A 25,897-nucleotide genomic window follows, 5' to 3' on the forward strand; every position below is an offset into this window, starting at 1 on the left:
AGTCAGTTACTTAATGTACTTACTACTCTCAGAGTCCATACTATGAAGTTTGAGAAGATTAATAACACTACAAGAACCAAAAAGAATTTCTTCAAAAGTAATCCTGATCTAAGAAGATTCATTACTAAAATAGTTAGGGAAGCATTGTACCAATCAACAAAAATGTTGCCACCTAAGGAAATAACAGTAGCCAAAGTACTTCAGTTCAGTTCAAATATTGAAGAATTTTGTTGGGGAGGGAGAACGGGTAAGATCAATGTAGAGAACTCCCAAAGGGGAAAGTGACTCTAAAAAGGTCAATGAGCAGCTTAATTATGATTTACCATATTAGAGAGTTGCCTAGGCCTCTAAGAAGTTAAGTGACTTTCCAATGGTCACATAGCCAATATGTCAAAGGTAGGCCTTGAACTCAGCCTTCTTCACTCTAAGAGCAATCCTCATCTTGTTTTGTCTCATGTTATTTTCTTCAGTGGAAAAAATAGCTTGGATGAAACAGTCTATTCTAATAATCATATAGGTCTAGCCAAGTTTAAAAGGAAGCTACTAGGTATAATGAATCTCTACACTACTTTCTCTGCATTAATAAAGATAATAGGAACTGGGAAGCTTCTGACTATCCTCTCTTCTCTTTTTCTCTTCCCCTTCATTTTCTTCCCACCCATAACCCCCCAAAAAAGTATTCTTGGTAGGACAATAGTGTCAGGTTTAAGCTTGAATAAAAATAATCTGAAAGTTTTAGGAGAAAATGGATAAGAAAATATGGAAATTTTTTTAAAAAAGGAAAAGAACTTTACTGAATTTAGATCTCACTCCACCCTCTTTAGAGATACAATGCTAAATTCATTTCATTTGATGTTCATGCTTGATGTTCATAAAATTATTTCTAATCTTATTTCTAAGAGTAAAGGCATAAAAATGCTCACTTAAAGAATGTCAAAAACTTGTCAAACATCAAATAGCTGTTATACAACAACATTTTTCAGTCTAGAGTATCATATACAGATTGCTTTCCTGTTCAAATATCACAAGCCCTAAAAAAATGAAAGGAAATCACACTTAGAAAAAAATATTCTATGAGTTTCTTTAAGCTCTAAATATTTCAAAAGCATTTTGAAATATTTGACAAATATCTCAAATTTGACAAATTCAAAACCTGGCTGGAGATATTGTACATAATAATATTGTTATTCCCGCCCAGAATCTTTATTGTTGTCTCAGCAAAATGAAAAGCCAGATGGAAAAAAAGATTTGGATTCTTTTCATTCACAATTGTTCAAAAGCCAAGTTTCACATGAAAAGCTAATTTGGGGGGGTGGAGAAATTCAACTTTTTAATGACTACTAAAAATTTGTGACATTTCACTTGAAGTCCCAATAAAACTAAAGGGAAATATCAAAAAAAATTAATGAGATAATTTAACTTCTACGTGTTTTCTCCCTTCTTGTCTATTTGATTCTTTGAACTATTTATAACTATGTTCATAGTTCAGAAGATGATAGAGCTAGAAAGGAGTTCAGAGACCATCTAGTCTGACCCCATCATTTTACAGATGAAGATATTGAGACCCAGGGAAGTTAAATAGTTTGCCTAAGGTAACACAAGCAATAAGCACCAGAGGCTGAATTTGAACCAGGTCCTCTAAAACCAAAGCCAATGTTCTTTCTACTGTGCCACATTTAGCTATCACAGAGATATGAATTAGTTTTACCTCTTCCTCAGACCAAGTTTATTCTACAACCAGCCATGAAGTCACAGCAGTTAAATGTTAATAATATATAAATAACAAAAAAGTTAAATGTGTATTAAGAATGTACTGAGACAATCCAGCACTGGATCCTTAGGACATTCAACTAGCCACATGAAGGAGTATGCAAGTGGGCAGCTAGGTGGCGCAGTGGGTAGAGCACTGGCCCTGTAGTCAGGAGAACCTGAGTTCAAATCTGGACTCAGACCAAACACTTGACACTTACTAGCTGTGTGACCCTGGGCAAGTCACTTAATCCCAATTGCCAAAAAAAAAAAAAAAAAAGAAGTATGCAAGAGCCAGTTCTATCTAATTTTGATAACTGATGGCTGAATTTTCAGTGTAAGCATGTTCACTTCAGAAATGAGTAATTGCCACAAGTAAGGGTTTGATTAATTGTTTTATTGATTGTCTAGACTTAAGAAAATGATGGAGAAAATGTTAATAATGAATATTACACTTAAGGTGTGTGCACATTTTTTCCCCCTGGAGAGTCTGGTTGTTAATCAACAAGCACACCCCTCTATTACTCTAAAATAGTGCTTAAACTCAGCAGGAGAGTAGTAGAACGCTCAGGGAATGAAGTCATCATCAAAATGGACACTTAATGACTGTTGGCTAATAATAATAACAATAAGAACAACTGGTTTTAAGGTTTGAAAAATGCTTTATATCCATTATCTCATTTGAACCTCACAACAACTATGGCCAATATGCCTCATTAAATAAAGGGAGGGGAGGGGCAAAATAAGTATTTATATAGCACTACTATGTGTCAGGCCCTGTGCTAAGCACTTTATAAATAATGCCTCATTTGATCTTCACAACAACTCTGTGAAGTAGGTGTTGTTATCCCCATTTTACAGTTAAAGGCTAGTGACAGGTCCTACTTTCAAATAATTTGCTTTATTGTGCATCATTAAGTTGCAGGTGCCTCTAGGTTTTTCCCTTTCCCCCCTCCTTCATCTTAAAGGTAGTTAGTGCCTTTTGGGCCCCTATAGTAGTACAAGTTCACTTTTCTCCCTTCCTCATTTTGATTATTGTTGCTGAGTCCTTTTGATCATGTCCAACCCTTCATGACCCTATTGGGGGTTTTCTTGGCAAAGATATTGGAATGGTTTGCCATTTCCTTCTCTAGCTCATTTATGAATGAAGAACTGAGACAAAAAGGGTTAAGTGACTTGCCCAGGGTCACACAGATAGTAAGTGTCAGAGGCCAGATTTGAACTCCCAAAGAGTCTTCCGGACTCCAGGCCTGGCACTCTATCTACCCACTGCACCAACTAGCTGCCACTCTACATTATTATCAACTCTCCAATTACTCATCCCTTTATACTCTCACCACCGTTGTTGTTGTTTTTCATCCTCATCCTGCCTTCAAAGAGGACCAAGGATATCAGAGTAAAGTCTTGATTTGCACATGAATTGGATTTAAGTGAGGCAAGTGCAATGTCTTCAGCCTTACTCTCCTCCAGAGTCATTCAAGGACAAGACAGAATGCAGTGGATGAACTTGGCCTTTCTCAGTTAAGGTCTTTCCCAGGTCTCAATTTGTCCGAGGCCCTGACCATTCAATAACTAAGTAACAGGTAAGAGATGAGACAAAAGATAGCCCAATTTACCATTGCAAAGACATCAATCTGAAAGGGGAAGACTCTCAGAGTTTCTGGCCAGAACAGAAAATAGTTGTTATTTATACTTACTCTAAGCCACCAAAAACTAAACAATAAACCACAAAGACTTGGGTTGGGGCTATTATTAGCCATTTAATGAAAGCCAGAGTGATTTGTGTTTAAAGGCAAAGTCAAGTAGCTTCATTTAAAACACAATGGGCTTTTTTTAAAGCCTGTCTTTTCAGAGCTACATTTCAAGAAATCAAAAATGAAAACTGTGTAGGACAGAAAATAAATTATTCCAGCTTTTTGAAAAAAAAATGGAAGCAAATAAATGAAGAAGAAAAAGAAGGTGGATGAAGTAGAGAAAGAAGAGGAAGAGAAGGAGGAGGGGGAGGAAATGGAGGAGGAGGAAGAAGAAGAAGAGGAAGAAAAAGAGGAAGAGGAAGAAGAAGAGGAAGAAGAAGAAGAAGAAACAGTAGCAGTCTCCAACTTCTGCTTGAATTAGCAGGTTGGGTTCCCAGGGGACAACTACTACTACTCTCAGATAACATGATAAAGACAGTAAACAAAACACTCTCCTAAGAACCTAACTCACTCCTTTCCATTAATACACACAGCATCCATGGGAGGAGTAAGACTAAACTTAGACCATAATAGTAGTGAGGCACATGTGTAAGAAAAATATGTGGCAAGGTTTAACTCACAATACCTACTCTGAAAGTACTTCTTTCTGTGTAAAGACCGCATGCAGAGCTCTTGTAGTTGTTGTTTGTCCATCTTTTTGAAGAGGGCCAGTGATATCATGGGGCGATGTCTATACTTGTGCATGAATTGGATTTAAGTGAGGCAGAGTTGTGCAAAGACATCAGCCTCACTCTCTCCTCCAGAATCATCAAAGTGGACTGACAAGACAAAATCAAGAGAACTGTCTATCACCACTGTTCATTCTTTGGATCAGCCCTGGATAATTCCTACCTTCCACCTCTTCAATTCCAATTTATTTGCTACTGATAAGAGCTGAAGGAAGTCCCACAACTGTGCTTACTAGGTACATTATAAACTCATGTTATCCAACTTCAACTGGTCTCTCACCATATCAAGGCAATTCTTTTATTCCTCCCTAATTGATTCCTTAGCTTACTTCTCACTGAAGCCATTCTAAACCTTCAATTCTCTCCTTCCTTGCTTTATGGAGAAAACTAAGTCCATTCAACATGAGTTTTTGCTTCTCCCTTTCTTTTCATCTCAAAATCCCTTGATGAAATGTCCTTTCCCCCAGTCTCTTATAATGAGATGGTCTTTCTACTTGCCAAAGGCATTACATTTATATGTATACTTGATCCCATTCCCTCATGTCTTTTCCAACTAATTACCCCCTTAATCATCTCTACTCTCTCTAATCTTCTGCTTCTTCCTATCTACTAATTCAATCTCTACTGCCTTCAAGCATGCCCAAATCTCCCCAAGACTTATTAATAAGAAGAAACCTCTGTTGGACTTACAGATGTTGTGTCCATTTTCTATTTTGTACCTGTGGATGTGGTGTGGATTGGATTCAGTACTGTAGCATTTACCCTCTGCTGAGAGGGGATTAAGTAGTCTCCCTGTTCTCATTCTTCAGCTCACTGTATCCCCTGCCCCAGTGGCCCAGGGACAGTTTGACTTAAAATTAAGCTTATGACTTACATCTAAGATTTTCCCAAATAGCAGGAGTAAAAACTGCATTCATATACAACATGAATCAGTTATGAGAGAGAGGTAATGTTCCTACACACAAAAGAAATATATAGCAGCTCTTCTGCCCCCTTATTGTAAGTATTTAGTTCTAATTACTCTTTATCTGGTATATAATTCCTTTACTGGGAGGTTGAAGAGGTAGAGAAGTTTGCAGAGAACAGCTAATACAACATCCTGCTGGTTATGTAACTAAATCTATTAATTTAAAAGCAGGGAAGAGCTAAACTGTAAAGATAAGCAGTAAAATTAAATGTAGCATTCCTCTGGCCACTAAACTAAGTCCCTAAAGGAGGTGCAGGTGGTATTTGAAAGGGGAAACATGAGGGAAAATAATTTCAATCAATTTTTGAGTTATCAATTATATACAATTGTATTATGAGGTACTGGATAGAGGGCTACATCCCTCCTCTGATACTATGTGACCCTGTACAATTTACTTAACCTTTCAGAGCTGTAGGGAATTCTCTTGAAGAAGATACTGACCTGGATGGGCCGAGGGAGTTTCTCATACAGCAGTTCCTTTTATCAGTGAAATCAAAGGCTTAACCCCCATCCCATTTTTATGAGCTTGATTTACCTGATATTCTGGAAGGCTCACAGTATTTTAGGTTTACCTTATTCCTCTTCTTCACAATACATATTCTAATGACACCACAGTAAAATAATATTAACTCTTATTTCTATAGGGTTTTAGTATAAGAAGTTTACCATAGTGTACAGGGTGCATGAAACCATCAAGATCTGGATTCTAATCCTGCCCCTGCCATGTACTAGTTATCTTACCTCTTTGAGCCTCAGGCACTTATCTGAGATCATATATGTCATATAGGGGCTTGAGACTTGCCTCCTTGGAGGGTAGAGCTCCCTCACTAATGAAATCATAAGTCCTTGGTATATTAATACAGAGAACTTTGAAGTTTACAAAGTACTTTCCTTACAACATCCTGGTGAGTGGGTACTATAGTAATGCTATCTTCATTTTACAGATTAAAAAGCTGAGGCTCAGATAATTTAAGAAGCTTGCTCACAGTAGGAGAGGCATAAGCTCCAAGACTGGTATCCAAGTCTGCTCATTAGGATGCCCTTGTCCTTTCTTACTATGCCACAGTGTCTCTCAAAAAGATAGGACAGTCAACTCTTAGTTGGAAAGGGTATACTTTTCTACCAACTAGACTCTTCAGGGTATTTTTTTTCCCCTCATCTAATTTTTTCCCTATATCCATCACTCTTGCCATCAAACAACGGATGAAAAAGGAAAACAGTAAGTCAATGAAATTCATATCAGCCAATTTTGCCTCTAGGTAGTAATTCTGATAAAAAAAAAAAGAAATCCAATGGAGGAAGGGACAGGAAAAGACTGAAACCAATTGTTAAAATGAAATTTAAATGTTATCTTTGGCTTTTATTTATCGGGAATTTCTTTGGATTACATGAACACAATAATTGAGAATTAACTTTATAACTTTCTCTTTTTTAATGGAAGAGAAAAGATGTTAGAAAGTGAAGCAATGAGACTTTGTGAAAATGTAAATTTAGGGGACATGAGAAAATAGGAAGAGCAAAGAATGGTAACCCAGTAGGAAAAAAAAAGGCCTTGGAAAATCAGAGTTTATATTAATTATCATCATACAGCTTAGGAAACCATGATGTCCTTTTAACCTAATCATGCCAAGTTTGCCCCTAAATTTGAGCACTTTTGTTTGGAGTTTAAATACAAACATTTCACTTTCAATTATCCTACAGCCAATAAAAAGCAATTTCTGGAGATGAATTATAGATTATCATTTTAGTTAACCCAATCATGCCTTTATTATATTTACCATTCCTATCATATTTATAAGCGCTATATCTAAGTATTCCTTCTCTTTAACAGGAGACCACTTCAGACTGGCCAAGTAAAAGCACAAGCTCTGAGAGAAAGCATTCAATGAAATAATTATCCAGTTGGCTTATCAATGTCGGACTGAGGAAATTGACATTGGAAGCCCAGTTGGGGTTTTTTGGTCTGTTTGGTCGGTTGGGTTGGGTTAGGCTGACTCAGGGTTCATGCTGAACTTGGAACAGCAAGTAGATTTTTGCCTCAGTGTGCAGATAGCTTTCTTTCTACAGATGTGGAGATATGGTTTGAAGCATTTTATTTGCCTGGTTATAAATTCTCAGAAGTTATCCCTTTTGGTTAACATTTGAGAGAACCTTCTGTTAAACCTTTTGAGTCTTAGAATCAGAGATTATTTTAATTTGAAGGAGCCTTAGAGATCATCTATTACAACCTCCCCATTACAGATTGGGGAACCTGAGACCCAAAGATGTGAAAGACTTGCAAAAAAACAAAGTTCCTAAGGCATTTTTATATGAATTGATGCTAATTCAGGTGTACTGCTTCCTAGCCCAATTCCCATATTTGTACAATTGCTTTTTTTTAAACCTCAATTCAAGACTTCTAATTTATCCCCATTAAATTTCACCAAATTTGGTTTATTTCTATTATTCTGGCCTTTAAGGTCATTTTTCAGGATAAAGACGAGAAAAACAAAACAAGAATGCAATATTTTTGCTTTCTTATTACCTTCAGTTAGCATATCCCACACCAGTGCAGACAGACAGACAGACAGACACACACACCCACATACCTTCTTTAAAATCATAGAATCATTGATTTAAATCTGAAAGGTACCTTGGAGATCACCTAATCTAAATCTTCTCACTTTACAAATGAAGAAACTGATTACCAGATAATGGGGAAAGTGATGTACCCAAGGTAACACAGGCAGTAATAGGCAGAAATAGGATTATAATCTAGATCTTCTAATTCCAAATCCAGCTCTCGTTTGTCTGTAAAGAAAAAGACCATATCCTTGTAATTATTCCAATATGGTGTCAGGCCTATTTAAGCACTTTAAAATTACTTTTGATTTCAGCATCACTTTAAAATTACTTTTGATTTCAGTGAAGTGCTGTGTATGCTGGCTAGATATTGCATGGGATGATTGTCTTTCATAATCATCTCTTCAAAAGGTAATCTTCACAGTGAGGCCTTCTGACCTAAGAACTTATATCTTGAAACTCAAAATTTCTTCCTTATAGGATCATCTTAAAAAAAGTTATTCACTTTTTGCCAATAATAATCATATAACTGTCTAGTGGAAAAAGCTAGAAGATTTAGGTCTTTGTTACTTCAGGCAAGTTATTTAATTCCTCTGGGCCTCAGTTTCTTCCTCTGTAAAATTAGAGAGTTGACCTTGATTAACATGGACACCCACAAAGACACTTTCACATTATAGCTCCAGAAACTCTTTTCCCATGAGACCACTAGGGCCTCAGAACCTGGCTAATCAAATATTTATATCTTCCATGGTTTTGTCACCCTTAAATGTTAATATTATTTAGTGGACCCAAGACCCTCTTCAGCTAGGTTACTACTCAAAATCTCTCCAATCTAATCAGCTAACCAGTCATTTCAATGAAAAGTTCAGCCAACCTAGTTACCCAGTGTCATTTAGACAAAATATAAAAGGAGGTATAAGGCGAATAAAAGTGTTCGCTAGTGTTAATGGAACACGTCTAGTCTCAGAGGCAGCTTTTCAGGCATTACTGTGGACCAAATACAATTAGGCTTAACCCAATAGGTTCAATTTAAATTTAATAATCACTCATGGATTATAAAATCTAATTTAAAATCACTCTAATAATTTAGGAATTAAAAGAACACTGTTTAAAAGGATACAAGATTCAAATAAAACACTACTCAGTTCCTCTCACAGAATCAACACAGCAGTCAGGAAGGTATTCCCCAGAGAGGAAAAACTTCAAAGGTGCTGAAGCTATTTCTTACCTGAGTCTAAACCTCTTTATTCAAGTGGAAGAACTCCACCCAGCTCCACTTCAGGGGCCAGCCTAGTTCCCTTGCAACTAGAGCAACCACTTAGTGTAGGAAACACTAGGTAAACCCACAGATTAGAAAGAAAGAGAGAGGGAAAAAGAAGGGAACAAAAGGTAAAGGAGGGAAATGGGACTCAGGCTGCAGCTCCATTGCTTCTTCCCAAAAACAACCCTCCAGCATCCCATGAATCATTCACATAAAATCACTACAACTCTTAGGATATGCATCCAATGCTGTCAGCTCCAAGGACCCAAAGTTGGATGCTCTTTCTTCCTTATGTTCCTTTCCCAATATTACACTCCTGGTCTGTACATGGTCAATAACTAATCCACACTCTTCTCTCTCCCTCTCTTTCCCCCCATCTCTTTTCTCTTTCCTTCTCTTGTGCACTGTTGCACTTCATATATTAAAAAGCTTTTAAAGCCCTTCAAATTTTGATGACATATTGATACTTTTATTTAGCCCAGAGAATAATTAATGACCACAGACAGCTTCCCACATGACTGTCTGCCTCCTCCCCCTCCATATTCTGAATATAAACTTACCTCCAATGAATGTAAAACTCCCTCAGCACTATTGTATGAAGTATTTCCTATGCCAGCATCAGCTTATATATGTGGTTTTTTTGTATGCATGTATACATACATATATATGCGTGTTACATATGCATATATATCATATGTACATGCACACATATATGTATGCACACACATGCGCACATACACACACACACTGGGAACTATTTTAGAATTACTTAAATGATTCTGGTCACAAATCCACTAACTACTTTTTTTTGCCTGTCTTACCTGAATAATGGGAGGAAAGCGCTTTACCTTCATATATTTATTGTTGTTGTTTAGTCATTCAGTTGTGTCCAACTCTTCTTGACCCCATTTGGGGTTTTCTTGGCAAAGATACCAGAGTAGTATGCCATTTCCTTCTCCAGCTCATTTTATGGATGAGGAAACTGAGGCAAAGAGGGTTACACGACTTGCCCAGGGCCATATAGCTAATAAGTATCTGAAGCCGGATTTGAAGTCAGGAAAACGAATCTTCCTAACTCCAGGCTCAGTACTGTAGCCACTATGTCACCTAGCTACCCACCCGTATCTATTACTCATGTAATTACCAAACCATATTATATATTATTTCTAATATTATTAATATTAATCATATTAATCACATGTTATTTCTAAGTAAGTATATTTATATTCATATTTATAAAACTGAAGAGCTGGAAAGGAATTTTCATTATTAGAGAGTCCAACCACCTCTTTTTACAGGTGGGGAAACTGAAGCACTTACAGGTTGAATTATTTGCCCAAGGTCAAAGAATCATTTAGTAGTGTTGTTGTGGTTGTTTGTCCTTTGTTCTCAAAGAGGACCCTAACATCAGAAAGGTGATTCCATGACTTGCAAGTGAATTGGATTTAAGTGAGAGAGGGCTGTGTAAAGTCACCAGTCTCACTTTCTCCTCTAGAGTCATCTGGGTCCAGTGGCAAAATATAGATCAAAATGACTGGAGATGGCCCTAGATGCAGTGGGAGACCTTGTCTTTCTGAGGTCTCAGTTTGACTGAGGCAACACCCATTCCATGATTAAGGCTAGGCCAGAAAGGAGGCTAAGAATGGCCTCTTACATAGTCAAAAAAAAAAGAAAGAAAGAAAGAAAAAGAAAAAAGAAAAGAAAAATCTGGAAGGGGAAAACCCTCAGGGTTTCTGGCCAAAATAGAAACAGTTGCTATTTACATTCACTCTGAGCCATCTGGGCCCAAACAATGACCAGGTGGGGCTTGGGCTAAGACCTATTGTTGACCAATCAATGACAGCCAGAGTGTTTTGGGTTGAAGGCATGGTCCTTAAAAAAGAAATCTTAGGGGCAGTGAACGGAGCGGTGCAATGGCTAGAGCTCCGGCCCTGGAGTCAGGGGGGACTTGAGTTCAAATCCAGTCTCAGACCAAACACTTGACACTAGCTGCGTGACCCTAGGCAAGTCACTTAACCCCAATTGCCTTGCAAAGAAAAAGAAATCTAGCTGGTAATGGCCAAGATATCTAGTAATTCCTGTTTTTAGGGCTCAAAATTTACACCCCTTTGGGCACAGCACCCACAGGTAAAAGTATGATACCCTATGTGGACAATGGGAAGGGAGGGGAGAGCAGAGGAAGTTAATCTATAAACTGTTGTGAGGAATAAGTATAAATAATTTATACGGTTGGTGTTTTTTTAAACTGACATATGCATGGATACAATAAACTTCTACAAGAATAAAAATAGGCAATAAGGTTCTTTATAAACTCCAGTGCCTGCCTAATACCTCTGTGAACAAATATAATCTACTGCATTTGGCATTTAAGGCCCTTCAGAACCTGGTTAAAACCTACCTGTGTAGCCATTAAATTACTTCTCAACACACTCTACAATTCGGCCAGACTGGCCTTCTTGGTATTTCTCATACATCATATTTCATCTCCTTGCCTTTATACTACTCTTGGTCCTCCGATCCATGAATGCATCCTTCCCGCTTCTGTATCTTAGTATCCCTAGTTTAAATCAAAGTTTAGTTCATGCCATCTTAGGCATGAGTCCCCTCCTGATTTCCCCTATTCCACAAGCTGTACATACATGTTTTGTATGTATATGTTTATATCTCTGTATATTATCATATACTTATTGTGGTTGTGTGGTTGTGTGGTTGTGGTTTGTCCTTTGTTCTCAAAGAGGACCATGACATCAGAGAGATGATGACGTGACTCGCAATTGACTTTGATTTGAGTGAGGGAGGGCTGTGCAAGGTCACCAGCCTCACTTTCTCCTCCAGAGCCATCTGGGTCCAGTGGCCAGATATCGATCAGGACAACTGGAGATGGCCCAGGATGCAGTGGAAACCTCTATAATTTCAGGCAAAATTTTCTAGCATCCCATTATTTGACTAATTCATACAAAATAATTTAACTAATTAATCTTCTGCAAACATAACATCGCATCAGGAAATAGATGATTACCAGGATCCAGCATCACAATTTTAATTAGGCAGGAAGGAATTGCCATATAATATGTCACACAGATAAGACATTGAATCTAAAGAAATAGATAGAGCTGGGAGGATTAGACAAATATCACTAGGTGCCTGGCAAGATTCGGCAGGTTTGGCTATTTTGGTTCAGAGACGTTACCTGAGGCAGATAGGTCTAGAACTGACCAGCACAGAGCACTAGCAAGAAGGATAAATAAAGAGGATCTCTAAGCCTAAAGCAGAAACTACTTGTTTTTTACCCTATTTTGCATTCCCTTTGTGGGGGGTGAGTAGTCTGAACCTCTTAAGTGTTCATTGTGGACAGAAAAAGGCGAGAAGCCTGTAGGCAAAGATCTGATTGAGGTAGAAACAGAGATGATAGAATTATCTCACACACACAGTGAAAAGGTCAAAAGCCTGATTTCTAGGTTGGCAAAAAATACATTTAAAAACAACCAAGACAGAAGCATAGAAAACACCCCTACTACACTCCTTTTCAGAAGTGGGAGGTCCACAGGTATGGTACATTACATATATTTTCAGAATTTTTCAATGGATAGATTGGTTTGCTGATTTCTTTATCTTCTTCCTCTTTTTCTTTTTTCCCTTTTAAAAATTATTATTTGTTATGCAAGATGGCTGTATGGGAAGGAGAGGAGGGAAGAACGCTAGGAGAAATCATAGTGATGTAAGAAAAAAAAAAACAAAAGAGATCAATAAAATTTTATTTAAAAAAAACTGCCAGAGCATTCTTACTATATAACTACATAGTGTGGAGAAATCACTCCTCACTTCTCAGTTTATGTGAATATTTAAAAATAACCATAACTTCCATTAAAAGAAACTTGATATTATAATTACCTATTTGTACTGTGCCTTGTTACCATGTGGCTCTTTGAAAATGAGATATGATTTTTGGTTGCTGTCTTTCATGTTCAAAGAGGACCAAAATAACATCACGTGTCTGGGTCAAAGTACAGTGTGTCCAGTTGTGGCTGATCAGACCAATATAAGTTCAGAAGGTTCTACCACAGCTTGGGACCACGTGAACATTTGAAGTGGAGATGTCTCTAAATTTGTGTATTCCATGTTTTTTTTCTGAGCTACTGCAATTCTACTTTGTTCATAGAACATAGTGCCTTCTTTGATGTGGGTACACCATGCTGGGTGGTTCTGTGCCAATGTCTCACATGTCTGGCAATCGAGTCCAAAGTTCTTCAAAGAGACCTTGAGTGTGTCCTTCTATCACTTCTGACCTCCATCTGAGTCCACAAATTCCATGTGACATTGGTGAGTGGAATCGTTTTTGCAAAAGTTTTTGTACATTTGTTTGTATTTCTACTGCAAGATTGGTTCCCCACCTGCTGCAGAGTTAGGTTGGTGAAGCAGACAATTTTTAGGGCATCTTTTCTAGCCCCTCCATTATGCCAGAAAGAAAGATTGCTCCAATACCCAGAGGGCTGCTGAATCCCAAAGCTACTTTGGTCCAGGAAGAAGACAACCCCATGGCCTGGGCCACCTGTGTTCAGGGTTGTGACTACAGCTGCCAATGTAGCCACTCCTGCTATTCTGTCACTTGTCTGTAGACACAGGACCTTGAGGTAGGTAAAAATGGAAAAATGGTCTTTTGCCTCACAAATAAATTGGATTTAAGTGAGGCAGAGTTGCACGAAGTCATTGGCCTCATTCTCTCTTCCAGAGTCATCCAAGTCCAGTGGCAAAACAAAAGTCAAGATGACTAGTGATGGCTCAGGATGCAGTGGCATCTTGGATGTCTGACTAAGCTCTAAGTGCTCCACAGAACCTGCTTCAACTGCCTTCATGGCCATTGAAACAAATTGTTTTCATTCACCCATTCCTCTGGAGGAAGTCTTCACATACTTGAAATAGACACCCCCCCAACTCACCAATAGCTTTGAGACCCCTTGGTTACCCTCAACCTGGTTTAGCCCATTTGCCAAAATGCTTTACTGTGGTATGGCCACTGTATGCTACACCTTCTTGGAGCCACAGCTAAGAATTAGGTGAATCAGGTGGACGCCAAAAGTGGAAAGCAGCCCTGAAAGGGGCTTGGCAGCCCTCACACCAGAGGTACTAATCTTCCCTGAATATACACAGCCTCTTTGGAGATGGGATATACTAATGCCTCCATAGCACTAGCATCAGCCAGAAGAATACAGAACTGTGATTTCACTGGCATCAGAACTCATTCTAATAAAACAGGTAGCAACCCAATCATGGTTCACATTTTATGCAAGTCTTTTCTATATCCATCCATAAATCCAATAAAGAAGACTCACTCACTGTGCTAGAGACCTTCATCTTTTCTTTTAATTTGTAGATATGTGTGCATCACTTGGGGTATTTATCCCTTCCCTTCACTGTGTGGGCAACCCCTCTTCTTGCCGTATCTTTGATGGAGTCTTTTTTATAATGCTTCCATAAACCATCATTGGTAACTGAAGCCTAGTATACTGCAATATATTTAAACCTCCTTTATCTCTTAAATTGCCTTTTGGGTCACCTCAAATTTTGATTCTGCAATGATCATAAGGTACCATGATTTACAACAAAAGAATATCATTGGGAGAATGTTAGCATTAAAAATATGGATTTCAACATGGGAAGCACATTGGGATCATTAAAAGTAACAAGCAATTTCCCAAACAGAATGAAAGATCTTGGGAAGACAGACCACATTGAACCATCTTACTGGACTTGGGAGGAAACTTTCTGTTGTTAACAGAACTTCACCTCAGTACAAAACTGACCTGCAGCAGCTAGGTATCACAGTAGATAGAGTGCTGTGCATGAAGTTAGGAAGACTTATCTTTGTGAGTTCAAATCCAACCTCAGATACTTCTAGATGTGTAACCCTGGGCAAGTCACTTAACCCTGTTTGCCTCAGTTCCCTCATCTGTAATACGAGCTATAGAAGGAAATGGCAAGCCACTCCAATATCTTTGCCAAGAAAACCCCAAATAGGGTCAAGAAGAGTCAGACACAACTGAAATGATTGAACAAAACTGACCTGCCTCTAAAAAGAGAGGGCAACATCCTCAGTGACTATACAAGATGGCATAGACCCTGAAATGCAATAGATAAGATCTTGCCTCCAGACTATAGCCATTGGGAGCACTAAAAAGCACATTACAGAGAGTATAGCAAGAGAAAAGATAATTATGTGTCATTTGTCTAAGCCAGAAGTCATCTACCCATCTATCCATATCCCCTAAAAGGCCTGGGCTTACACACACCTGGTTTTATATTGGGGGAGAGGGGACAGGTTCTCTCTGGCAGTGTCACAACCTCAAAACAAAACTTACAGGAAATCTATAAAACAAATCTTAGGTATGGCTCATGTCTGACATCCCCCCAAATGTGAGAAATAGGATCCCTTCCCACTTTCAATGTATAATACATGTATCAAATATAGAATAGCTATTTATTTCTTCACAGAAAATTCTTAAGAAATGAAGGAGGCAAAGACCCACAAAAAGAAATGCAGAAAGCATAAAATACTCAAATAGCCCTTTATACTCATGCTCTCCCAGAAGATCCTTTATGGGACTGCTGAACAGACATGTCACATTCACCTCAGATATACACTGGCCAATCACTTCATAGCAATGATTACAGAGGGCTAGCCAGGTCCAGTTCACCCTCTCAGCTGGGATACAGATTTGTTAGCCCTCTAGTTGCAGAATGTTCCTTATGATGGTCCTCTTCTCCTCTGAGAAACAAGATTTTACAGAAATCTTCTCCCTCTGGGAGGCTAGCACCCAATTCTTGAACTCAAAAACTCTCAATCCACAAGGTATCTGCCGAGGCTGGAAATACCCATTTCTTAGGATTTCTACTGACTGACATATTCAGAAAAGAAACAGAAAAGTAGAAGAAGCCATCTCTTAACTCTAAGTCTAGTCTCTGGCTCAATTAGGTAAACACACACGTCCTGTTGCCATATATTTCTATTGCAAGTCATCATTGTTGCTGGAGGTAAGAGAGGGGAAAGAAATGCTGTCACTACTCTCTTGCTGGGGGTTCAAGGAAAATATAGTCCTGGAAAAGAGTTGCAAGGCAGAAGGGTTCAAAAGACAAGGGAGCTTCACTCATAAGCTATAGAGGGGAAAGGTTTCTCCAACAAGAGTGTCCCCACTGATGCTCAGGCACTAATTATCTTCCTCACAGTCTATAGTCATTAGGGACCAATTAGAAGTTCCCTGTGCCATTCCAGTAAGTTGTTATGGTAAATATCTCTCGGTAAGTAGTAGTGTGAATATCTACCTCCATAGGAAGTATGTACCTTTTTGTGAACAAAGAGTTATACCCTATTCATTCATCAAGATAACTGGGAGAGACACAGATTTTTTTCAGAGGAATTCTTGGTCAACCTCCTATTACAAAAGGATGTAGGAAGATGCACCTAGGACTTCCATTTTCTTTCTGGCATCTACTTTCTGGCAGGAACAGCAATGGTCAGCTAAAACTCTTCTTCTTTCTCTCTAGCCCTGTACCTGAGACAATATGGTACAATGGAAAGAGTCAAAAGAATTCTTTAAAGTCAAAGGACCTGAATTCCTATCCTGCTTCTGTTGCTTATTACCTGTGTGACCTGATGTAAGTGATTTAATATCTGTAGGTATTTCACTGGGACCTCCAACTCACAACTTTTGGGCAGGTAGGTGGCACAGTGGATAGAGCACTGGGCCTGGAGTTGGTAATATCAGAGTTCAAACCTGACCTCAGATACTTATTGGCTGTGTGATCCTGGGGAAGTCACATAATCCATATTTGCCTCAGTTCCTCATCAGTAAAATGGGGACACACTAGAGAATGAAATGGCAAACCACTCTAGTATCTTTGCCAAGAAAACCCCAAGCTCAAGTCCATGGGGTCAAGAGTCAAATACAACTGAACAACAAGGTACTAATTTCCTCATCTGAAAAATGAGGGGTGAAGAGGGGTGGACTAGATGACCTCTAAGGTATATATCATCTAGCTCTAAATCTATGATCCTATGACTCTTTTCTTCCCTTTCTCTTTGACAACCTCATGATCTTATGTCAAGTAAATCCATAGGACCCTCACATGAGTAGTGATTTCTTACCTAATTATATCTTTTTTTTGTGGTAACATTTGTGTGTTTGCATTTGAAGAAAGAGATTTCAAGATTTCATCAAGGTAAAGAATTCTCACTGTTGAAATTCCTCCCACTGATGCATGTTGAAAATTCATCTGAAATGCATAATCTTATCTTATTGCTGGTGCATGTAGAGGTTAGATGGCCCCATAATTAGTGTGGATCAGAGACAGTTCTTAAACTCAGATCTTTCTGAGTCCAAAGACTAGCACTTTATCCACTTCAACATGCTATCTCTCATTTATATCTTTAAGGGTTATTATTAAGAATTTTATTCTTAATTTATAAAAATTATTTTGATGGATTTAATATTTTTATTGAACTAAACTGTTTCTTAAAAGTCCATGTGCTTTCAAATACTCATTAAACACCTCTGTTCTCATTGTTAAAAAAAAATGGTGGGAAGTCACATCTATTTGACTAAGTGAAGCTCAATCAAACACAATCCTACATTGTCTAATACCTAAAAGGTACTAAGAATATATGGCTGTAACAGGAATCCCTTTCTAAGGCAACGTTCATAATAGACTGAGAGAGAATATAGGAGGAATGCTACATCTGTTTTCACCTTCACTGGCAGATATACATGTTAAGAGTAGTTGTGAGTAATTTCCCAAATATTCTCTGCTTTGGACAGTTGAAGAGAAATGTTGGAGGGCAGGGCTCTAGATAACTCACCTATTCTCTGCACTGAAGAGTACAGCCAACAGCATATTCCTGAGTCCAAAATCCATTAGCCCCTTTTCTTAGTCCTGAGTTCAAAGGATTTCTGAGGTCAGACATGATGGAGCATACTCACAGTTCAGTTTGCTGTCATAATCTTTCTTTTAAAATTTATTTATTCATTCATTTATTTATTTATTCTTAGTTTTCAACATTCACTTTTATAAGATTTTGAGTTCTAAATTTTCTCCCACCCTCCCCACACTCCTCCCCAAGATGACATGCAATATTATATATTCTATACATATGCAATCGTAGTACACATATTAGTCATGTCATGAAAGAAGAATCAGAACAAAAAGGAAAAACCACAAGAAAAAAAAAGAGACAATAGTATGCTTCAATCTACATTCAGACTCCATAGTTCTTTCCCTGGATGTGGATAGCATTTTCCATCATCACTCTTTTGGGAATTGTCTTAGGTCATTGCATTGCTGAGAAGAGCTAAGTCAATCAAAGTTGGTCATTGCACAGTGTAGCTGCTACTGTGTTCAGTTTTCTCCTGGTTCTGTGTACACTTCACTCAGCATCAGTTAATGTAAGTTTTTCCAGGTTTTTCTGAAATCTACCTGCTCATCATTTCTTACAGAACAATAGTATTCCATTACATTCTTATACCACAACTTGTTCAGTCACTCCCCAATTGATAGGCATCCCCTCAATTTCCAATTCTTTGCCACCACAAAAATAGCTGCTACAAATATTTTTATATATGTGGGTCCTTTTCCCTTTTTAAGGATCTCTTTGGGATATAGACCTAGTAGTGATATTGCTGGATCAAAGGGTATGCACAGTTTTACAGCCCTTTGGGTACAGTTCCAAATTGCTCTCCAGAAGGGTTAGATCAGTTTACAACTCCACCAACAATGCATTAGTGTTCCAGTTTTCCCACATCTACTCCAGTATTCATCATCTACCTGTTTTATCATGTTAGCCAATCTTATATGTGTGATATTGCACAGTGCCTTAATATATATAATATATGCATATATATATAAAATTGTACTTAATTTCCATGAATGAACTATTGCATAATTATATTGAGAATAAATTATGTCATAAAAATAGTTGTTTTGATTTGTATTTCTTTAATCAATAGTGGTGTAGAGTATTTTTTCATATGACTATAGATAGCTTTAATTTTTTCATCCGAAAACTGCCTGTTCATGTCCTTTGACCTTTTATCAATTGGGGAATGACTCATATTCTTATAAATTTGACTCAGTTCTCTATATATTTTAGAAATGAGGCCATTATCAGAGAAAATGGCTATAAAAATTGTTTCCTAGCTTTCTGTTTCCCTTCTAATCTTCTTTGCATTGACTTTGTGCAAAACTTTTTTAATGTAATGTAATCAAAATTATCTATTTTGTATTTCATAATGTTCCCTACCTCTTGTTTGGTCATAATATTTACATACTCGGAATGACACTGCAATTGGGCAATGAGTTAAGGCCAGGATTGAATATCTGGGCGTGAACAAGCAAGATTGCTTTTGGTAAACTGCAAAAATCTTTAAATGACTCCAAGCTTCTTCCTGGAGTAAAGGCCCATTTTTAAAATGCTAACATTTTTCCAACGTTGTCATGTGGCTTCTAGTCATGGAAGACTACAGTCTCTGAAGAGCTAAAAACTGAGAATCATTCAAAGGACAATGGAAAGATACCTGATAGTTATAAACAGACTTCAATAAACAAGGAATTACACAAGAGAAGTAATGTAAAGATGACATCAAAGAAATATATGAACAAAAAAGAAGCTAGGCTAGCAGATGGCAAGAGTGAGGGAATAATTGATTGACATCCAATGGGTTCCATTGTCATTCTTATGATATCAGTAGAATGTGAGGAAGGTCCCTAATCAATTATTGAAAATTTAATAAGTGATTATTATGCACCAAGCATTGTGCTAGGAACTGAGGCTACATTTTAAAAAAATCAGAAACAGTCCCTACCTTCAAAGGAGTTTCCATTCTAATGGGGAGGTAACATACATAAATTGGCACAGGTGAGATAAATATAGAGAAGATGGAAGCTATCATTAGTAGAGAAGGCACTAGCAGCTGGGGAGATGGGGAAAGACCTGAGTGAGGTAGTACTTGAACTGAATCTCAAAGAAAAAGAGAGAATTCTATGGGGTAGAGGCTGGAAGTGAGACCATTCCAGGCATGGGTGACAGCCAGCACAAAGACATAAAGTTGGGAGATAGAGAGCCTTTTGTGAGTAACAGCACATAGGCTGCCATCAGGGAATCCTAAAGTGTGTGGTGGGGAAAGATGTGTCAAAGACTGGAAACAGGAAAAGGCCAGTTTATAAAGAGCTTTAGATGCCAAACCAAAGGAGTTTTTATTTGATCCTACGTAATACAAAGCCAGTGAGGTTTATAAGTAAGTGGGCAAGAATATGATCAGACTCATGTTTAGGAAAAATCACGTTGGCAGCTCTGTGCTGCACAGATAGCAGTGGGAAAGACTTGAAGCAGGGAACTAAAATAGAAAACTATTGTAATAATGTAAGAGAAAGATAGGGTCTGAGCTTAGATGCTGGCTGTGTGAGGAGAAAGGAGTTGAAACTATAAGATTTGGCAACTGATTGGGTATGTGAAGGAAAAGAGAAAGAGGAACTGAGGATAATACCAGGGTTGCAAAACTGGGTGACTGGGAAGATGGTAGTGCCCTCAGTAGAAACACTGAAATTCAGAAGAGGGATCAGTTGGGGAAGGGGTATATGGAAGATAGTGAGTTTTGTTTTGGTAATTTTGAAATTGAGATGCCTATGGAACATCTACTTTTAAATGTCCAATAGACAGTTATATGGCACAGTGGATAGAATGCTGGTCCTGGAGTCAGGAAGACCTGAGTTCAAATCTAACCTCAGACACTTACAAGTTGCATGACCCTGAACAAGTTACTTAACTTCTGTTTGCTTCAATTTCTTCAACTGTATGATATAATAATAGCACTTACTTCACTGGGCTGATATAAGGATGAAATGAGAGAACTGTAAAACAACACAATGCCTGGCACATAGTAAGCACTATATAAATTTTAGCTATTATTAAATGGGGCTAGATCTCAGGAGACAAACTAAAATGGGTGGAGCCTCTGTGGAAAACACAGAAAAGAGCTTTGCAGTATGGGTAGGCATGAATACATTGAATCATTGATGGACATACCCACATTGTTGAAATCACAGATAATCTGCCGTTAAGTATTAAGAAATCATTTGATATTACTTTCAAGTTAGTATCTCAAGTATCTTCTTTCTAAATTTTATCTGGGAAAAATAAACATGAAAACATAATCAATTATTGGGAACCATCTCTCATTTTAAACCCCTAAAATATTCAACTGCTTCAAAGTTCTAGTTTAAATAAAAATTAAGTAGTCAGGGTAGTTTGGGAAATTGGAAACGAAATATGTATTATTCTGGGCAAGAGTCATTAGCAACTCTATCCTGAACATTAACTATTCTTGGATTTTAGGGGAGCTGATAAAGACTCCAAGTTTAAGATCCTTTCACTACTCAATACCTCCTGGCCTTTTAAGCAGGCAAGAATTTAATTTGCTGTGAACTTCAAAACAGGGAAGATCCATCATGCAACAGATGCTCTCCTGCTCACTCTCTCAGCAGAATCATTCATAGTAGCTGTCAATTTGTTCTTCCAAAAATATCAGGATGAGAAGAAAGCAAATGTTGTTGCTATCAAGATATAGACATTTGGTCAGAGCAACAAAATAGCCTTGAATGCCAAAAACTAATAAAAAAAATGTGGAATGAATGACTTCCAAAGTTATGGAAATAATTTGACTATGTCTTACTAGATGATAAAATTGACATGGTTTTTCAAGTACCCACAGATGGGAACACTATACTAACAACTTGTTAGAAATAACATGAGCAAAGTCATGATTAGAAGCCTATCATGTTTTTTTCTGTGCCCAAAAATTATATCTGTTTCAAAACAGTTTTTATATACATATAGTACATATATTATATACATAATTTTGTGTTTGCTTTTTTATTTTAGTAGCGATGATTAGTTTTCACAAAGCTATCTACATCCTATTGTGAAAAATGGTACACATTCAAGAGATAGATGGCTTGCATTGCAGGCTAAAATGTGACTACATAACAAACTGGGTCGGTTATTGTTACTCAGAGTTAACTGGCTTGCATTTAGTACAAATTTACAAAAGATTTCATCATATGGTTGGAGTTCTGTCATTTCAGTCACATCTGACTCTTCATGATCCCACGGACAGAGGTCCACAGGATTTTCTTGGCAAAGATATGAGAGTGGTTTGCTATTTCCTTTTCCAGTAGCAGACAGAGGTTGAGTGACTTGCCCAAGGTCACAAAGCTTAGGAAGTTTCTGAGGCTGGATTTAAACTCAGGTCTTCCTGACTCTAAGCCCAGCATTCTATCCACTGCACCTCCTAGCTTCCTCCTCATCCTATTGTTACCTCAACCATACTGTTAACTACACAGAAAAACCAGAGCACTGGGTCTGAAACCAGGAAAACTTGAGTTTAAATGTAACCTCAGAAACTTACTAGCTGTGTGACCCTGGGCAAGTCACTTAACCTCTGTTTGCCTTGCAGATTAAATGAGATAATATTTGTAAGGCAATTAGCATAATGGCCAGTATATAGTAGGTCCTATCTAAATGCTTATTCCCTTCTTCTTCCCTATATCTGGCTACCCCTAATTTGCCTAGGCGTAAGACCTTAAACCTTTACAGAATATAAAAAGGATGAGAATCTGCATGGCATAGTAGATAGAGATGTGGCCTCTGAATCAGAAAGACCTAACTTCAAATACTGCTTCTGACGTATAGTAGCTGAGTAAGACACTTAAACTCTCATAATTTTAGGCAGCTCTATAAGGTATATAGAAGGTGCAAAGGCACCTTTCAATTCTTCAAAAATTATTCTGTGATTATTGTCCATCACCGGCAGTCATATGGCAAAACCAAAATGTTGGCATTTTTAAAATGGACCTTTGCCCTTGGAAGGAGCTTGGGGTCATTAAAAGAACTTTGCAGTTTACCAAAGACAATCTCACATGTTCATTCCCTGATGTTCAACCCTGGGTTCAACTCATTGACCAATGGCAGTGTCTCTCCAAGAATACAATATACAATTTCTTGGTGTATAATCTACATCAGTAAAGGAAGTATCCTCACACCAGAGTTCCCTATTAAAATCACAGGCCCAACCCCTATCCCAATATCAAAGGGTACTTAGGAAGCACACATAAAAATTAAACATGTAATTGGACAACAAGAATTCATAATGATAGCCACAGAAATAGTAAAAGTTTTTTTTAAGTATACCATATTACATAAAAATTTTTTGGCAACAAATAAAATTTATGTATTCATTAATAAAGGACTGCTACTTAGAAACATTCAAACTGATTACGTATCATGTACTTGAAAGTAATAAATGACATTCTTCCGAGAAAGTGTGGAAAAAACCTATACACCTCACTAGACTGAAACCACAGCCTTTCTTTCTATTCCCACTCCCACTACCCTAGTTAATGCCTTTATTACCTCATGGCTGAACTGTAACAATAGCCTCCTTAACTTGCTCCCCAACAGCTAGTCAACCATCACCACACCCTTTCAATTATTCTCATATGTGGCTACCAGAAATGTCCATCTACAAAAATCATTCAATCACATCACTTTCCTGTTAAAAAATCTCCAGTGACTTCCTATTGCTTCCAGAATAAAGTCCAAACCCCTTAAAATGACAAGTCTTCCACAACCTGGACTCAATCTTTCTAGCCTCACTGTCTACCACATCCACATGCCAAACCTTTACTCCAAATAATCTCTACTCTTCTCCCATCCTTGAATATACTTTGTTCTTTTCAACCTGTATGTCTCATAAAATTTCCTCTTTGTGGAATGCCCTTCTCTCTATCTTCACTAACTTGAATCCTACTGATTCTCTGAAGCAGCTTCAGTCATACAGTTTTGACTTCTAAGGGACCTTAAGAGACAACATCTAAGTCTAAGCTGCTTATGTTACATATGAGGAAACAGAATCCGAGAGTTTAAGTAATTTTCCCAAGGCCAAATAAAGAGTAAGTAGAAGAGCCAGGATTTGAATTCAGGTCCTTTGACTCCAAATCATCTTTCTAATGTAACATACAAAGCCCAGATAAAATGCTACCTACTCCACGATGCCTATCTTTGCATTCCAATTGAAAATGATTTCTGTCTCCCTGAAACTCTTTCACTTGACTTTAGTCACAAAAGGCTAAGAAGTGATTTTTCCTGAACTCATACAGAACTTTGTTTATATCACTCCAAAGGGAGTAAAAAAAAAAAAATGCCAAGCAAGTATGGCCGGTACATCAGGGGTTAACTTGATATTCAAGTAGATGTATAAATAGAGTAGTGCTATACACCACCGCTAGAGGGCAGACAAGTAACAGTGACAGGTGCAGAGCAGCTAATGATGATACGTGGTGCTCTACTTGATTCAATATCAGGATCAGAACCTGAAAGGGTCTAGAGTATAGATATAGTCTGTCTGGGTCAGAGGTCAGGTGAAGAATCCATAAGGCCATTACCAGGTCAACAATCATGTGGAGCCAAGGCAAATAATTGCGATGGAAACACTAATGAATGTTCAGTCCAAGATCAAGTCTGGAATCAACCTATTTGTGAAAGTAGTGAACTGGTTTGTCAGACCAGAACCAGGGAAAGCCAGAAATGACTTTAAAAGAGCACAAATCAAAGTCAGAATATTTCTGGGTCAGCATCAGAAACAGAGGCAAAGAAGGAAAAGTAGGCAATGAAAAAGAATCACCTCTACTAGGCTGGTTTGTTTCTATTGTGGCAAATAGTGTACATTTCAGGCATGGAGATAAGAGACACTAGCTAAAGTCAATTGAGACCTAGCAATATGATCCTTATACACTGTCTTAGAAATACGATATTTTAGAAAATGAGAGGCAGATTGATGTGGTAGACAGGGTGACACAAAGGCATCAATTTAAATTTTGTCTCATTATATGACCCTTGACAAGTCATTTAATTTCTCTGAGACTGCTTCCTCATGAGAAATAATAAATGTATAATAATATAAATGTACAATAATAATGTAATAATAATTATAAAAGTAAAGCACTTTTCAAAACTGTATTAATGTTACTTTTAAAAATGTATTTGTTGTTTCTCTGAAACTAGATTCAGAGCAAGGAAATGGTCTTCTACATCTTTTTCCCACAATACCTCACATAGTACCTTCAACATAGCTGGTTCTAAATAAATATTCAACAAATAGGTAGATAAATGGCTAGCTGAATAAATGAATGAATAACAATGACTAGAAAATATATTTTCAAATACCCAAAATAGGATGGTATTAATAATAGTATCTACTTATACCTCTTACCACATATCAGATATTCACTAGGCTTTCACAGGATATAATCCTCTTTATATGCCTTTTCACAGGTTCAAATTTTGGTACTAGTACTCTCCAGAGATCCAGAGAATGGAACTACTATCATTATCAAAAAGCATTTTCTAGGCCAGGGATTCTTAACATGGAGTCTGATCTGGATACCTTTCAGGGGATCCATGAACTTGAAAAGAAAAAAAAATAATTACATCATAATTTTCCTTAATCTTCTGTTCATTTATAATCCTATGTATTTTATGGGCTTTATCACACTGCCAAAGGAGTCCATGACATACAAAAAGTTAAGAACCCTCGCTTCTAGGTCTCCCATCCAGGAGCTGTACTTCAAGCCTTGCAAGATGAAGATACTTACAGTTTATATGCCAACATATGTTACAGAGGCAGAAGTAGAGAAATAGAGACATAGAGAAATTATATGAAGAACTTGACAAAGTCAAGTTCCCTAAATCAACATGACTTTGAGGAAAGCTAACTTCAGTGCAAAGGTAGACACAGGAAAAGATGGCAACAAGCAGGTTGGAAAATGGAACTCAAGTCTGAAAAATGAAAGAAGTTTATTTATCAACAACTCAAAACCTTCATGCCTAAATATC

Source organism: Vombatus ursinus, unplaced genomic scaffold, assembly GCF_900497805.2.
Source record: "Vombatus ursinus unplaced genomic scaffold, bare-nosed wombat genome assembly UNPS02014770.1, whole genome shotgun sequence".
NCBI lineage: Eukaryota > Metazoa > Chordata > Mammalia > Diprotodontia > Vombatidae > Vombatus > Vombatus ursinus.